Here is a 13,734-nt window from a genome sequence, read left to right as displayed (position 1 = left end):
CACTTTTCTTGCCTTTTTGCCTTCACCGTGCAATTCGCTGCAGAGATCTTCACACATGGATACCAACTGAGTTGGAAACCTGTGTGGGAATCGAAGATAAGCGACTCAATAAATTTTGCTAAATTCCATGGTGCGTTTTAGAAATGCAGTTTCTCTTCACCTCAATCTAAAAGGCAGTTTCTGAACATAGTAACAGAAGTCAAAAGGTAATTACCTCACCCCACCCCCACTCCGGAAGAGGTGCTAACTGCCCTTGATTGCTTTTTGTTCACGATGTGAAGAGCTCTCACGCTTGAGTCACCTTCACGTCTCTGGTTGCTGAGTGAATCACAAAAAAGGAATTTCACCAGAGCTGCAACTGCCTCCCTTCCCCACTCGCCCTCCCCGTTTACATTTTCCTGCTCGTCAGTGACTTAAAGAAAACCAAATGAAAAGCAGTCTGTGGCACAATCATTTCGACTGCTCACGGGAAAGGTAGCATTGTGAACCACTGCAGAAACGAACGATTTCCTTACTTTTGCTCCGACTGACCATACTCTGGGAAATTTTCCCAGATTCTCAGTTGAGGATTCTTGCCGCTGGAAGTTACCTCTCAAACCCTGTTAATTCGTAATGTATTGAGAGAATCGCACAACAGAAAGCATTTAACACGGAACACAAACAAAACTGGCAAACCAAATGCATTCTCAGACACAGCGAGCATGAATGCTAAATGTGAGACAGTCCGGGGGCATGAGCCATAAAGTAATCTCACAATTAACAACAGGGCAATTCCAAACTACTCTTTCAAACATACTGGAGCCTGAGTGCACCACCACTTCCCAGACAATGCCGAAAAGAGAGAAAGAAAGAATATTATAAGAATGGGTCATAAAAAATGAATTTCACCAATCACAGTCTCGATTAGATTACCTTTCCCTTCCGATGTACCCAGGACGGAAATGAAGGAAGTGGGAGAAATTCAATACCATATGACGTCGAAATTCATTGGAAGGATTTTCTCATTGGCCAGAAAACCAAATAACCACGAGTCGAGTCACCGTAGGACTTTGTTTCACAACAGCGATGAAATAACAGTCTCCATTCGGTTCCAGTAAAAAGACAACTTGTCTGGAACATAAAGCAAGAGTAGAGCTGCTTGCGATTTTTCCGCGCGAGAGGCGAACACGATCATGACAGCACAGACACGTTGGAAAAATCGGCACTTTCCCACACCACTGTTCATTGCCCGGGAAGCAAACCTATTTGGCTTCTGTTTAAAACCGAACTGCAGCAGGGGTCGAAACAACTCTGCATGAAGCGGCGTGGTTGGAGTTGATCAGCAGAAATGGCAGCGGTGGGATTCGAACCCACGCCTCTGTCGAGACTGGAGCCTAAATCCAGCGCCTTAGACCGCTCGGCCACACTACCAGCCGGCGGCGGAACACCTTTTCTTGCAACTCCAATTCTGCTCCTGCATGATAACAGGTGCAAAGTCACGTGAAAAGGGTTCCATGATCCCTCTCCGACTCGCACAGCTGCTGGGATGTGCCCGTCTACAATATCAATTTCGCAGCAGATAATGATAGCCCGTCAATCCAGACAAAAATCATTGGTAAGCTGAGTCTATTTTCTCAGACTCTTTTCAGCTACAAATGTATCTGTGAGAGCGTCAGAATATATGATCGGTTATCATTTGGTCAAATTATCATGAGCTATTTGACATTACTGCAATTTCGATTCTTGCATTGCTAAATGATTTCACCCATTGCTCAAAACAGGACAACTTTCACGTTTACACGGAATATGAAGCACACCGGTCTACAGGGAAGATGCACAAAGCTGAGTAGGCCGTGTTCCACATCATACCGCGCAGCATAGTTTCAGTCACTGTGCCTGTTTTGCAGAATACGAGTCCCAAAGAATGTTCTCCACCCTAAAACCGGAGGTAGCACTACAATCCGAGAACGACAGATCACATTGTAAGGATGCTCTGACCTCGGAGCCAGTTCGAGATGCCACTTTTCTTGCCTTTTTGCCTTCACCGTGCAATTCGCTGCAGAGATCTTCACACATGGATACCAACTGAGTTGGAAACCTGTGTGGGAATCGAAGATAAGCGACTCAATAAATTTTGCTAAATTCCATGGTGCGTTTTAGAAATGCAGTTTCTCTTCACCTCAATCTAAAAGGCAGTTTCTGAACATAGTAACAGAAGTCAAAAGGTAATTACCTCACCCCACCCCCACTCCGGAAGAGGTGCTAACTGCCCTTGATTGCTTTTTGTTCACGATGTGAAGAGCTCTCACGCTTGAGTCACCTTCACGTCTCTGGTTGCTGAGTGAATCACAAAAAAGGAATTTCACCAGAGCTGCAACTGCCTCCCTTCCCCACTCGCCCTCCCCGTTTACATTTTCCTGCTCGTCAGTGACTTAAAGAAAACCAAATGAAAAGCAGTCTGTGGCACAATCATTTCGACTGCTCACGGGAAAGGTAGCATTGTGAACCACTGCAGAAACGAACGATTTCCTTACTTTTGCTCCGACTGACCATACTCTGGGAAATTTTCCCAGATTCTCAGTTGAGGATTCTTGCCGCTGGAAGTTACCTCTCAAACCCTGTTAATTCGTAATGTATTGAGAGAATCGCACAACAGAAAGCATTTAACACGGAACACAAACAAAACTGGCAAACCAAATGCATTCTCAGACACAGCGAGCATGAATGCTAAATGTGAGACAGTCCGGGGGCATGAGCCATAAAGTAATCTCACAATTAACAACAGGGCAATTCCAAACTACTCTTTCAAACATACTGGAGCCTGAGTGCACCACCACTTCCCAGACAATGCCGAAAAGAGAGAAAGAAAGAATATTATAAGAATGGGTCATAAAAAATGAATTTCACCAATCACAGTCTCGATTAGATTACCTTTCCCTTCCGATGTACCCAGGACGGAAATGAAGGAAGTGGGAGAAATTCAATACCATATGACGTCGAAATTCATTGGAAGGATTTTCTCATTGGCCAGAAAACCAAATAACCACGAGTCGAGTCACCGTAGGACTTTGTTTCACAACAGCGATGAAATAACAGTCTCCATTCGGTTCCAGTAAAAAGACAACTTGTCTGGAACATAAAGCAAGAGTAGAGCTGCTTGCGATTTTTCCGCGCGAGAGGCGAACACGATCATGACAGCACAGACACGTTGGAAAAATCGGCACTTTCCCACACCACTGTTCATTGCCCGGGAAGCAAACCTATTTGGCTTCTGTTTAAAACCGAACTGCAGCAGGGGTCGAAACAACTCTGCATGAAGCGGCGTGGTTGGAGTTGATCAGCAGAAATGGCAGCGGTGGGATTCGAACCCACGCCTCTGTCGAGACTGGAGCCTAAATCCAGCGCCTTAGACCGCTCGGCCACACTACCAGCCGGCGGCGGAACACCTTTTCTTGCAACTCCAATTCTGCTCCTGCATGATAACAGGTGCAAAGTCACGTGAAAAGGGTTCCATGATCCCTCTCCGACTCGCACAGCTGCTGGGATGTGCCCGTCTACAATATCAATTTCGCAGCAGATAATGATAGCCCGTCAATCCAGACAAAAATCATTGGTAAGCTGAGTCTATTTTCTCAGACTCTTTTCAGCTACAAATGTATCTGTGAGAGCGTCAGAATATATGATCGGTTATCATTTGGTCAAATTATCATGAGCTATTTGACATTACTGCAATTTCGATTCTTGCATTGCTAAATGATTTCACCCATTGCTCAAAACAGGACAACTTTCACGTTTACACGGAATATGAAGCACACCGGTCTACAGGGAAGATGCACAAAGCTGAGTAGGCCGTGTTCCACATCATACCGCGCAGCATAGTTTCAGTCACTGTGCCTGTTTTGCAGAATACGAGTCCCAAAGAATGTTCTCCACCCTAAAACCGGAGGTAGCACTACAATCCGAGAACGACAGATCACATTGTAAGGATGCTCTGACCTCGGAGCCAGTTCGAGATGCCACTTTTCTTGCCTTTTTGCCTTCACCGTGCAATTCGCTGCAGAGATCTTCACACATGGATACCAACTGAGTTGGAAACCTGTGTGGGAATCGAAGATAAGCGACTCAATAAATTTTGCTAAATTCCATGGTGCGTTTTAGAAATGCAGTTTCTCTTCACCTCAATCTAAAAGGCAGTTTCTGAACATAGTAACAGAAGTCAAAAGGTAATTACCTCACCCCACCCCCACTCCGGAAGAGGTGCTAACTGCCCTTGATTGCTTTTTGTTCACGATGTGAAGAGCTCTCACGCTTGAGTCACCTTCACGTCTCTGGTTGCTGAGTGAATCACAAAAAAGGAATTTCACCAGAGCTGCAACTGCCTCCCTTCCCCACTCGCCCTCCCCGTTTACATTTTCCTGCTCGTCAGTGACTTAAAGAAAACCAAATGAAAAGCAGTCTGTGGCACAATCATTTCGACTGCTCACGGGAAAGGTAGCATTGTGAACCACTGCAGAAACGAACGATTTCCTTACTTTTGCTCCGACTGACCATACTCTGGGAAATTTTCCCAGATTCTCAGTTGAGGATTCTTGCCGCTGGAAGTTACCTCTCAAACCCTGTTAATTCGTAATGTATTGAGAGAATCGCACAACAGAAAGCATTTAACACGGAACACAAACAAAACTGGCAAACCAAATGCATTCTCAGACACAGCGAGCATGAATGCTAAATGTGAGACAGTCCGGGGGCATGAGCCATAAAGTAATCTCACAATTAACAACAGGGCAATTCCAAACTACTCTTTCAAACATACTGGAGCCTGAGTGCACCACCACTTCCCAGACAATGCCGAAAAGAGAGAAAGAAAGAATATTATAAGAATGGGTCATAAAAAATGAATTTCACCAATCACAGTCTCGATTAGATTACCTTTCCCTTCCGATGTACCCAGGACGGAAATGAAGGAAGTGGGAGAAATTCAATACCATATGACGTCGAAATTCATTGGAAGGATTTTCTCATTGGCCAGAAAACCAAATAACCACGAGTCGAGTCACCGTAGGACTTTGTTTCACAACAGCGATGAAATAACAGTCTCCATTCGGTTCCAGTAAAAAGACAACTTGTCTGGAACATAAAGCAAGAGTAGAGCTGCTTGCGATTTTTCCGCGCGAGAGGCGAACACGATCATGACAGCACAGACACGTTGGAAAAATCGGCACTTTCCCACACCACTGTTCATTGCCCGGGAAGCAAACCTATTTGGCTTCTGTTTAAAACCGAACTGCAGCAGGGGTCGAAACAACTCTGCATGAAGCGGCGTGGTTGGAGTTGATCAGCAGAAATGGCAGCGGTGGGATTCGAACCCACGCCTCTGTCGAGACTGGAGCCTAAATCCAGCGCCTTAGACCGCTCGGCCACACTACCAGCCGGCGGCAGAGCACCTTTTCTTGCAACTCCAATTCTGCTCCTGCATGACAACAGGTGCAAAGTCACGTGAAAAGGGTTCCATGATCCCTCTCCGACTCGCACAGCTGCTGGGATGTGCCCGTCTACAATATCAATTTCGCAGCAGATAATGATAGCCCGTCAATCCAGACAAAAATCATTGGTAAGCTGAGTCTATTTTCTCAGACTCTTTTCAGCTACAAATGTATCTGTGAGAGCGTCAGAATATATGATCGGTTATCATTTGGTCAAATTATCATGAGCTATTTGACATTACTGCAATTTCGATTCTTGCATTGCTAAATGATTTCACCCATTGCTCAAAACAGGACAACTTTCACGTTTACACGGAATATGAAGCACACCGGTCTACAGGGAAGATGCACAAAGCTGAGTAGGCCGTGTTCCACATCATACCGCGCAGCATAGTTTCAGTCACTGTGCCTGTTTTGCAGAATACGAGTCCCAAAGAATGTTCTCCACCCTAAAACCGGAGGTAGCACTACAATCCGAGAACGACAGATCACATTGTAAGGATGCTCTGACCTCGGAGCCAGTTCGAGATGCCACTTTTCTTGCCTTTTTGCCTTCACCGTGCAATTCGCTGCAGAGATCTTCACACATGGATACCAACTGAGTTGGAAACCTGTGTGGGAATCGAAGATAAGCGACTCAATAAATTTTGCTAAATTCCATGGTGCGTTTTAGAAATGCAGTTTCTCTTCACCTCAATCTAAAAGGCAGTTTCTGAACATAGTAACAGAAGTCAAAAGGTAATTACCTCACCCCACCCCCACTCCGGAAGAGGTGCTAACTGCCCTTGATTGCTTTTTGTTCACGATGTGAAGAGCTCTCACGCTTGAGTCACCTTCACGTCTCTGGTTGCTGAGTGAATCACAAAAAAGGAATTTCACCAGAGCTGCAACTGCCTCCCTTCCCCACTCGCCCTCCCCGTTTACATTTTCCTGCTCGTCAGTGACTTAAAGAAAACCAAATGAAAAGCAGTCTGTGGCACAATCATTTCGACTGCTCACGGGAAAGGTAGCATTGTGAACCACTGCAGAAACGAACGATTTCCTTACTTTTGCTCCGACTGACCATACTCTGGGAAATTTTCCCAGATTCTCAGTTGAGGATTCTTGCCGCTGGAAGTTACCTCTCAAACCCTGTTAATTCGTAATGTATTGAGAGAATCGCACAACAGAAAGCATTTAACACGGAACACAAACAAAACTGGCAAACCAAATGCATTCTCAGACACAGCGAGCATGAATGCTAAATGTGAGACAGTCCGGGGGCATGAGCCATAAAGTAATCTCACAATTAACAACAGGGCAATTCCAAACTACTCTTTCAAACATACTGGAGCCTGAGTGCACCACCACTTCCCAGACAATGCCGAAAAGAGAGAAAGAAAGAATATTATAAGAATGGGTCATAAAAAATGAATTTCACCAATCACAGTCTCGATTAGATTACCTTTCCCTTCCGATGTACCCAGGACGGAAATGAAGGAAGTGGGAGAAATTCAATACCATATGACGTCGAAATTCATTGGAAGGATTTTCTCATTGGCCAGAAAACCAAATAACCACGAGTCGAGTCACCGTAGGACTTTGTTTCACAACAGCGATGAAATAACAGTCTCCATTCGGTTCCAGTAAAAAGACAACTTGTCTGGAACATAAAGCAAGAGTAGAGCTGCTTGCGATTTTTCCGCGCGAGAGGCGAACACGATCATGACAGCACAGACACGTTGGAAAAATCGGCACTTTCCCACACCACTGTTCATTGCCCGGGAAGCAAACCTATTTGGCTTCTGTTTAAAACCGAACTGCAGCAGGGGTCGAAACAACTCTGCATGAAGCGGCGTGGTTGGAGTTGATCAGCAGAAATGGCAGCGGTGGGATTCGAACCCACGCCTCTGTCGAGACTGGACCTTAAATCCAGCGCCTTAGACCGCTCGGCCACACTACCAGCCGGCGGCAGAGCACCTTTTCTTGCAACTCCAATTCTGCTCCTGCATGACAACAGGTGCAAAGTCACGTGAAAAGGGTTCCATGATCCCTCTCCGACTCGCACAGCTGCTGGGATGTGCCCGTCTACAATATCAATTTCGCAGCAGATAATGATAGCCCGTCAATCCAGACAAAAATCATTGGTAAGCTGAGTCTATTTTCTCAGACTCTTTTCAGCTACAAATGTATCTGTGAGAGCGTCAGAATATATGATCGGTTATCATTTGGTCAAATTATCATGAGCTATTTGACATTACTGCAATTTCGATTCTTGCATTGCTAAATGATTTCACCCATTGCTCAAAACAGGACAACTTTCACGTTTACACGGAATATGAAGCACACCGGTCTACAGGGAAGATGCACAAAGCTGAGTAGGCCGTGTTCCACATCATACCGCGCAGCATAGTTTCAGTCACTGTGCCTGTTTTGCAGAATACGAGTCCCAAAGAATGTTCTCCACACTAAAACCGGATTTAGCACTACAATCCGAGAACGACAGATCACATTGTAAGGATGCTCTGACCTCGGAGCCAGTTCGAGATGCCACTTTTCTTGCCTTTTTGCCTTCACCGTGCAATTCGCTGCAGAGATCTTCACACATGGATACCAACTGAGTTGGAAACCTGTGTGGGAATCGAAGATAAGCGACTCAATAAATTTTGCTAAATTCCATGGTGCGTTTTAGAAATGCAGTTTCTCTTCACCTCAATCTAAAAGGCAGTTTCTGAACATAGTAACAGAAGTCAAAAGGTAATTACCTCACCCCACCCCCACTCCGGAAGAGGTGCTAACTGCCCTTGATTGCTTTTTGTTCACGATGTGAAGAGCTCTCACGCTTGAGTCACCTTCACGTCTCTGGTTGCTGAGTGAATCACAAAAAAGGAATTTCACCAGAGCTGCAACTGCCTCCCTTCCCCACTCGCCCTCCCCGTTTACATTTTCCTGCTCGTCAGTGACTTAAAGAAAACCAAATGAAAAGCAGTCTGTGGCACTATCATTTCGACTGCTCACGGGAAAGGTAGCATTGTGAACCACTGCAGAAACGAACGATTTCCTTACTTTTGCTCCGACTGACCATACTCTGGGAAATTTTCCCAGATTCTCAGTTGAGGATTCTTGCCGCTGGAAGTTACCTCTCAAACCCTGTTAATTCGTAATGTATTGAGAGAATCGCACAACAGAAAGCATTTAACACGGAACACAAACAAAACTGGCAAACCAAATGCATTCTCAGACACAGCGAGCATGAATGCTAAATGTGAGACAGTCCGGGGGCATGAGCCATAAAGTAATCTCACAATTAACAACAGGGCAATTCCAAACTACTCTTTCAAACATACTGGAGCCTGAGTGCACCACCACTTCCCAGACAATGCCGAAAAGAGAGAAAGAAAGAATATTATAAGAATGGGTCATAAAAAATGAATTTCACCAATCACAGTCTCGATTAGATTACCTTTCCCTTCCGATGTACCCAGGACGGAAATGAAGGAAGTGGGAGAAATTCAATACCATATGACGTCGAAATTCATTGGAAGGATTTTCTCATTGGCCAGAAAACCAAATAACCACGAGTCGAGTCACCGTAGGACTTTGTTTCACAACAGCGATGAAATAACAGTCTCCATTCGGTTCCAGTAAAAAGACAACTTGTCTGGAACATAAAGCAAGAGTAGAGCTGCTTGCGATTTTTCCGCGCGAGAGGCGAACACGATCATGACAGCACAGACACGTTGGAAAAATCGGCACTTTCCCACACCACTGTTCATTGCCCGGGAAGCAAACCTATTTGGCTTCTGTTTAAAACCGAACTGCAGCAGGGGTCGAAACAACTCTGCATGAAGCGGCGTGGTTGGAGTTGATCAGCAGAAATGGCAGCGGTGGGATTCGAACCCACGCCTCTGTCGAGACTGGACCTTAAATCCAGCGCCTTAGACCGCTCGGCCACACTACCAGCCGGCGGCAGAGCACCTTTTCTTGCAACTCCAATTCTGCTCCTGCATGACAACAGGTGCAAAGTCACGTGAAAAGGGTTCCATGATCCCTCTCCGACTCGCACAGCTGCTGGGATGTGCCCGTCTACAATATCAATTTCGCAGCAGATAATGATAGCCCGTCAATCCAGACAAAAATCATTGGTAAGCTGAGTCTATTTTCTCAGACTCTTTTCAGCTACAAATGTATCTGTGAGAGCGTCAGAATATATGATCGGTTATCATTTGGTCAAATTATCATGAGCTATTTGACATTACTGCAATTTCGATTCTTGCATTGCTAAATGATTTCACCCATTGCTCAAAACAGGACAACTTTCACGTTTACACGGAATATGAAGCACACCGGTCTACAGGGAAGATGCACAAAGCTGAGTAGGCCGTGTTCCACATCATACCGCGCAGCATAGTTTCAGTCACTGTGCCTGTTTTGCAGAATACGAGTCCCAAAGAATGTTCTCCACACTAAAACCGGATTTAGCACTACAATCCGAGAACGACAGATCACATTGTAAGGATGCTCTGACCTCGGAGCCAGTTCGAGATGCCACTTTTCTTGCCTTTTTGCCTTCACCGTGCAATTCGCTGCAGAGATCTTCACACATGGATACCAACTGAGTTGGAAACCTGTGTGGGAATCGAAGATAAGCGACTCAATAAATTTTGCTAAATTCCATGGTGCGTTTTAGAAATGCAGTTTCTCTTCACCTCAATCTAAAAGGCAGTTTCTGAACATAGTAACAGAAGTCAAAAGGTAATTACCTCACCCCACCCCCACTCCGGAAGAGGTGCTAACTGCCCTTGATTGCTTTTTGTTCACGATGTGAAGAGCTCTCACGCTTGAGTCACCTTCACGTCTCTGGTTGCTGAGTGAATCACAAAAAAGGAATTTCACCAGAGCTGCAACTGCCTCCCTTCCCCACTCGCCCTCCCCGTTTACATTTTCCTGCTCGTCAGTGATTTAAAGAAAACCAAATGAAAAGCAGTCTGTGGCACAATCATTTCGACTGCTCACGGGAAAGGTAGCATTGTGAACCACTGCAGAAACGAACGATTTCCTTACTTTTGCTCCGACTGACCATACTCTGGGAAATTTTCCCAGATTCTCAGTTGAGGATTCTTGACGCTGGAAGTTACCTCTCAAACCCTGTTAATTCGTAATGTATTGAGAGAATCGCACAACAGAAAGCATTTAACACGGAACACAAACAAAACTGGCAAACCAAATGCATTCTCAGACACAGCGAGCATGAATGCTAAATGTGAGACAGTCCGGGGGCATGAGCCATAAAGTAATCTCACAATTAACAACAGGGCAATTCCAAACTACTCTTTCAAACATACTGGAGCCTGAGTGCACCACCACTTCCCAGACAATGCCGAAAAGAGAGAAAGAAAGAATATTATAAGAATGGGTCATAAAAAATGAATTTCACCAATCACAGTCTCGATTAGATTACCTTTCCCTTCCGATGTACCCAGGACGGAAATGAAGGAAGTGGGAGAAATTCAATACCATATGACGTCGAAATTCATTGGAAGGATTTTCTCATTGGCCAGAAAACCAAATAACCACGAGTCGAGTCACCGTAGGACTTTGTTTCACAACAGCGATGAAATAACAGTCTCCATTCGGTTCCAGTAAAAAGACAACTTGTCTGGAACATAAAGCAAGAGTAGAGCTGCTTGCGATTTTTCCGCGCGAGAGGCGAACACGATCATGACAGCACAGACACGTTGGAAAAATCGGCACTTTCCCACACCACTGTTCATTGCCCGGGAAGCAAACCTATTTGGCTTCTGTTTATTCCGAACTGCAGCAGGGGTCGAAACAACTCTGCAGGAAGCGGCGTGGTTGGAGTTGATCAGCAGAAATGGCAGCGGTGGGATTCGAACCCACGCCTCTGTCGAGACTGGAGCTTAAATCCAGCGCCTTAGACCGCTCGGCCACACTACCAGCCGGCGGAAGAGCACCTTTTCTTGCAACTCCAATTCTGCTCCTGCATGACAACAGGTGCAAAGTCACGTGAAAAGGGTTCCATGATCCCTCTCCGACTCGCACAGCTGCTGGGATGTGCCCGTCTACAATATCAATTTCGCAGCAGATAATGATAGCCCGTCAATCCAGACAAAAATCATTGGTAAGCTGAGTCTATTTTCTCAGACTCTTTTCAGCTACAAATGTATCTGTGAGAGCGTCAGAATATATGATCGGTTATCATTTGGTCAAATTATCATGAGCTATTTGACATTACTGCAATTTCGATTCTTGCATTGCTAAATGATTTCACCCATTGCTCAAAACAGGACAACTTTCACGTTTACACGGAATATGAAGCACACCGGTCTACAGGGAAGATGCACAAAGCTGAGTAGGCCGTGTTCCACATCATACCGCGCAGCATAGTTTCAGTCACTGTGCCTGTTTTGCAGAATAATTACCTCACCCCACCCCCACTCCGGAAGAGGTGCTAACTGCCCTTGATTGCTTTTTGTTCACGATGTGAAGAGCTCTCACGCTTGAGTCACCTTCACGTCTCTGGTTGCTGAGTGAATCACAAAAAAGGAATTTCACCAGAGCTGCAACTGCCTCCCTTCCCCACTCGCCCTCCCCGTTTACATTTTCCTGCTCGTCAGTGACTTAAAGAAAACCAAATGAAAAGCAGTCTGTGGCACTATCATTTCGACTGCTCACGGGAAAGGTAGCATTGTGAACCACTGCAGAAACGAACGATTTCCTTACTTTTGCTCCGACTGACCATACTCTGGGAAATTTTCCCAGATTCTCAGTTGAGGATTCTTGCCGCTGGAAGTTACCTCTCAAACCCTGTTAATTCGTAATGTATTGAGAGAATCGCACAACAGAAAGCATTTAACACGGAACACAAACAAAACTGGCAAACCAAATGCATTCTCAGACACAGCGAGCATGAATGCTAAATGTGAGACAGTCCGGGGGCATGAGCCATAAAGTAATCTCACAATTAACAACAGGGCAATTCCAAACTACTCTTTCAAACATACTGGAGCCTGAGTGCACCACCACTTCCCAGACAATGCCGAAAAGAGAGAAAGAAAGAATATTATAAGAATGGGTCATAAAAAATGAATTTCACCAATCACAGTCTCGATTAGATTACCTTTCCCTTCCGATGTACCCAGGACGGAAATGAAGGAAGTGGGAGAAATTCAATACCATATGACGTCGAAATTCATTGGAAGGATTTTCTCATTGGCCAGAAAACCAAATAACCACGAGTCGAGTCACCGTAGGACTTTGTTTCACAACAGCGATGAAATAACAGTCTCCATTCGGTTCCAGTAAAAAGACAACTTGTCTGGAACATAAAGCAAGAGTAGAGCTGCTTGCGATTTTTCCGCGCGAGAGGCGAACACGATCATGACAGCACAGACACGTTGGAAAAATCGGCACTTTCCCACACCACTGTTCATTGCCCGGGAAGCAAACCTATTTGGCTTCTGTTTAAAACCGAACTGCAGCAGGGGTCGAAACAACTCTGCATGAAGCGGCGTGGTTGGAGTTGATCAGCAGAAATGGCAGCGGTGGGATTCGAACCCACGCCTCTGTCGAGACTGGACCTTAAATCCAGCGCCTTAGACCGCTCGGCCACACTACCAGCCGGCGGCAGAGCACCTTTTCTTGCAACTCCAATTCTGCTCCTGCATGACAACAGGTGCAAAGTCACGTGAAAAGGGTTCCATGATCCCTCTCCGACTCGCACAGCTGCTGGGATGTGCCCGTCTACAATATCAATTTCGCAGCAGATAATGATAGCCCGTCAATCCAGACAAAAATCATTGGTAAGCTGAGTCTATTTTCTCAGACTCTTTTCAGCTACAAATGTATCTGTGAGAGCGTCAGAATATATGATCGGTTATCATTTGGTCAAATTATCATGAGCTATTTGACATTACTGCAATTTCGATTCTTGCATTGCTAAATGATTTCACCCATTGCTCAAAACAGGACAACTTTCACGTTTACACGGAATATGAAGCACACCGGTCTACAGGGAAGATGCACAAAGCTGAGTAGGCCGTGTTCCACATCATACCGCGCAGCATAGTTTCAGTCACTGTGCCTGTTTTGCAGAATACGAGTCCCAAAGAATGTTCTCCACACTAAAACCGGATTTAGCACTACAATCCGAGAACGACAGATCACATTGTAAGGATGCTCTGACCTCGGAGCCAGTTCGAGATGCCACTTTTCTTGCCTTTTTGCCTTCACCGTGCAATTCGCTGCAGAGATCTTCACACATGGATACCAA

General features: G+C 45.4%; 7 non-coding genes across 7 annotated transcripts; all 7 read right to left on the bottom strand.

Annotated features, from left to right (window-relative positions):
• Positions 1 to 1,328: 1,328 nt before the first annotated feature.
• On the bottom strand, positions 1,329 to 1,410 carry trnal-uag (transfer RNA leucine (anticodon UAG)). The gene has a single exon. It is a non-coding gene; the product is annotated as a tRNA-Leu (tRNA).
• Positions 1,411 to 3,326: 1,916 nt separating this feature from the next.
• Positions 3,327 to 3,408, bottom strand: trnal-uag (transfer RNA leucine (anticodon UAG)). Its single transcript has one exon. It is a non-coding gene; the product is annotated as a tRNA-Leu (tRNA).
• A 1,916-nt stretch (positions 3,409 to 5,324) lies between these two features.
• On the bottom strand, positions 5,325 to 5,406 carry trnal-uag (transfer RNA leucine (anticodon UAG)). Its single transcript has one exon. It is a non-coding gene; the product is annotated as a tRNA-Leu (tRNA).
• Positions 5,407 to 7,322: 1,916 nt separating this feature from the next.
• trnal-uaa (transfer RNA leucine (anticodon UAA)) lies at positions 7,323 to 7,404 on the bottom strand. Its single transcript has one exon. It is a non-coding gene; the product is annotated as a tRNA-Leu (tRNA).
• A 1,916-nt stretch (positions 7,405 to 9,320) lies between these two features.
• Positions 9,321 to 9,402, bottom strand: trnal-uaa (transfer RNA leucine (anticodon UAA)). Its single transcript has one exon. It is a non-coding gene; the product is annotated as a tRNA-Leu (tRNA).
• Positions 9,403 to 11,317: 1,915 nt separating this feature from the next.
• Positions 11,318 to 11,399, bottom strand: trnal-uaa (transfer RNA leucine (anticodon UAA)). Its single transcript has one exon. It is a non-coding gene; the product is annotated as a tRNA-Leu (tRNA).
• Positions 11,400 to 12,998: 1,599 nt separating this feature from the next.
• trnal-uaa (transfer RNA leucine (anticodon UAA)) lies at positions 12,999 to 13,080 on the bottom strand. The gene has a single exon. It is a non-coding gene; the product is annotated as a tRNA-Leu (tRNA).
• Between the last annotated feature and the right edge of the window lie 654 nt (positions 13,081 to 13,734).

This window comes from Chiloscyllium punctatum, chromosome 46, assembly GCF_047496795.1.
Source record: "Chiloscyllium punctatum isolate Juve2018m chromosome 46, sChiPun1.3, whole genome shotgun sequence".
Classification (NCBI taxonomy): Eukaryota; Metazoa; Chordata; class Chondrichthyes; order Orectolobiformes; family Hemiscylliidae; genus Chiloscyllium; species Chiloscyllium punctatum.
This window is presented reverse-complemented; position numbering and strand designations above follow the sequence as displayed.